Source organism: Chrysochloris asiatica, unplaced genomic scaffold (genome assembly GCF_000296735.1).
Source record: "Chrysochloris asiatica unplaced genomic scaffold, ChrAsi1.0 scaffold00002, whole genome shotgun sequence".
Taxonomy (NCBI): domain Eukaryota; kingdom Metazoa; phylum Chordata; class Mammalia; order Afrosoricida; family Chrysochloridae; genus Chrysochloris; species Chrysochloris asiatica.
Window position 1 is genome coordinate 25,186,147 of NW_006408520.1, and position 3,605 is coordinate 25,189,751.

Consider the following 3,605-nt stretch of genomic DNA (forward strand, 5'->3'; position numbering starts at 1 on the left):
AAACATATTGTTATAGTTACACAATTTATCTAGAACTCATAGTTACACAATTTATCCAGAACTCAAAGACAATTCAACCACTTTTGTTGTTCTAAAATTTTTAGCATCTATAAATTCTGGAGTCCTGGTGTGGCACTGTGGGCTAATGCATCAGACTGCAAAGTCGTTTGAACTGCAAGGTCAGTGGTTCAAGCTCACCAGCTGCTCCTTGGAAACCCTATACAGGGTCGCTGTGGGTCGGAATCAACTCTACGGCACTTCACAAAAACAATACAATAACTTTAGGAAACATACCAAAGATAAGCTTTTTTTTTTTTTTTTTTAAGTGAATGTTAAAGAGATTACCTTCTGATCTCTCACAAAAGGTGTTAACTAATACCCAGAAAGAGAAGGGAATCACACTTCCAAGTTAAAATTTTGATCCTGAAGTAATAATCATTTTACAAATCAAAGATAGGAAAACCTATGGGAAATAATCTGTGTTTCTTATAGAAAACAGGGGCAACATGAGAGGAAGGCTTAATATTTGGCATATTTTTCTACTAATAGTTTGTTGTTATTGTTGTTGAATTGCATGCTGTTGTTAGGTGCCATTGAGTCAGTACTAACTCACTAACTCAGAGCAACCTTATGTACAACAGCTCGAAACACTGCCTGGTCCTGCGCCAACCTCACAATCGTTGCTACATCTAAGCTCATTGCTGCTGTCACTGTGCCAATCCACCTCTTTGGAGCTTTCCTCTTTTTCACTGACCCTCTACTTTACCTAGCATGATGTCCTTCTCCAGGGACTGGTGTCTCCTAATAACATGTCCAAAGTATGTGAGACGAAGTCTTGCCATTCTGGCTTCTAAGGAGCATCCTGACTGTACTGCTTGCTTCCAATATAGATTTGTCTGTTCTTTTGGCAGTCCATGGTACTTTTAATATTCTCCTCCAACACCATAACTTGAATGCATTAATTCTTTTAAGGTCTTCCTTATTCACTGTCCTACTTTCACATGCATATGAAACTATTGAAAATAGTTGTGGCAGGTGCACCATAGTCCTCAAATTGACATCTTTGCTCTTGAACAGTTTAAAGAGCTCATGGGCAGCAGATTTAGCTAATGCAGTATGTTGTGTGATAGTTTTATAGACTATGACACTGTAAAACTCAATGGCAGAGTAGTGTACTTTTGCTTCTTATATCATTGGGTTTTCTTGATGTTATTATAAAGTTTCTCTAAACACTCTTTATAATGGAAGTATTACAGTTCACAAATGGATGTCATAGTTTATTAAATCATTCCCCTTTTTATTACAGACAATGCTGCAAACAGCTCTGTAATCTGTTTATTTCCTTTGCATAGGTTTTCAAAAGTGAGACTACTGGGTCAATGAACATGAACATTTTTAAGTGCCCTGATATATACAGCATCTTCACCAGACTTGGAAATCATCATTTAAAAAACAAAAACAAAACAAAAAAATGTTGCCAATTGCACAGATGAACAATGATGTTGTTGTTACTTTAATTTGCATTGAACTGGATTGAATATTTCCAACATGTCTTATTAGCCAGTTTCGTACGTCTTTCCTATTTAACATTTACCTAAACCAGAGAAACAATTTTTTGAGAAGACATAAATGTTGACCTCAATGAAAGCTTTGCCACAATGACAACCTGTCATCTCAGGGTGAAGCCATTGTTGTCAAGCAGAAGAAATAACAATATGTAGCTCAGTTTCTCCATCCAGGCTAAAACCAAATCATTCAAACTTATTTTGGAGACTATAGGAAAGTTATGGCTTTTCGTCCTCCACAACAGAGGCACACAAAGTACCAAGAACAAAACGTGAAGGCGCTCAATGGCAATGCTTCTCAGAATAGAATAAATAGTCTATATTAGGCAGGATAAAAAGGATGCAGACTGTAATAGAAACTCTGACAGACCCAGATGCTGTGGCAGGCGACAGATTCAGCGGGTTTTCCTGCTTGCTATGCTAATGAAAATGACAAAACTGATATTCCCTACCCCCTCATAAATACTTTTCTTTCTTTAGAGTCAAGATCTAGATATGTGTATTTTAACTTAAAAAGTCATTTCCATTGGGAAAGAGAAAAAGGAAACTATATATAAAATAAAGGACAAATGCTTAGGAGAAAAAACAGTAAATTCCAAAATGATCTAAAGACTGTTATTCTAGAAAATTTGAAATTTTCTTCTATCTCAAATAAGTGTTCTTTCTAGAAGGTTCCTAATAGTGGCCATATAAGGAAAGACTCCCAAGTGACTAAAGACTGAGAAACAATAGAAAACAATCAGCCTTTTGATAGAAAAATAAAAGGCCCCAAGATTTCATTTTGAAAGCTGAGAAGTCTGGGTGCTCATATTTCCTCTGGTCAGTGGAGAGAGGGGGAATGGGCAAAACAAACTCCTTTGTGGTAAGGCAAAGAGCTACTATTAACATCTTGGAATCAGAATGGTTTTACATTTGGGTGAGTCTGTCACTTAGGTGATAGCTAAAAATAAAATCTTAGAGGAAAGATTTAGCAATAAGTCAAAAAGCTATGGTCAAAAGACCTGGTGTTAAATGCATAGTCATTTGACCTGATTCACAGATTGGGCCTGGCAAGAATCAATGCAGTATCAGAATCCTTCTCTCTACCTTGTCCAAGTCTATAGTTTAAGACTTAAGGTTATGGAAAGTTAAAGTCACCTATTTCATCAACGGGGAGTGCACTGGCACCACAGGATAAACAATTTACTTTGAAACACAAGGTTGACAGTTCGAGCTCACCAGTCTCTCCTGAAAGAAAGATGGAGGCTTTCTACTCTTGTAAAAATGTACAGGCCCGGAAACCCTATACAGGGTTGCTATCAGTTGGAACTGACTCCATGGCACTTAACAACAATGATTTCATCAAGAGGAGCTCTGATGGTGCAGTGAAGTGCATGACTGCTAAACAAAAGGCAGGTGGTCTGAACCCATGAGCAGCTCCATAGGAGAAAGACGTGGCAATGTGCCTCTAAAGATTCACAGTCTTAGAAATCATGAGGACAGTTCTACTCTGCTTTTTAGGGTTACTAGGAGTCCTGGTGTGGTGCTGTGGGTTAATGCGCCAGACTGCAAAGCTGTTTGAACTGCAAGGTCAGCACTTCAAGTTCACCAGCTGCTACTCAGAAACTCTATACAGGGTCGCTATGGGTCAGAACTGACTCGATGGCACTTCACAACAACAACAACGAGTTGAAATTGACTGGATGGCAATGAGACTTTTGGTTTGGGATTTCATTCAAACTCTGAATACCAGATGAAACTAAACAGGGAAATCTCACTTTGTTATCGGTTTTACCCAGAGAAGACTGAAACATTCATGTCAGCCTCCTCTGATTGCTACCAGTGAGATTCACTACTCAATCTGTATTCCTAGAACACTTTTACCAATATTTTATACCCAACATAATGTATGTCAGGCAATTTATTACTCTGAGATCCTTGAAGACTGGGACAGTACCTTATTTATTATTATTCCCAGGATCTATCACAGACTTTCTTTCCAGAGCTAGATTGAGGACCTGGGTATCAGGGTAGCAGTCATATAGTAAATCATCGGGGGGG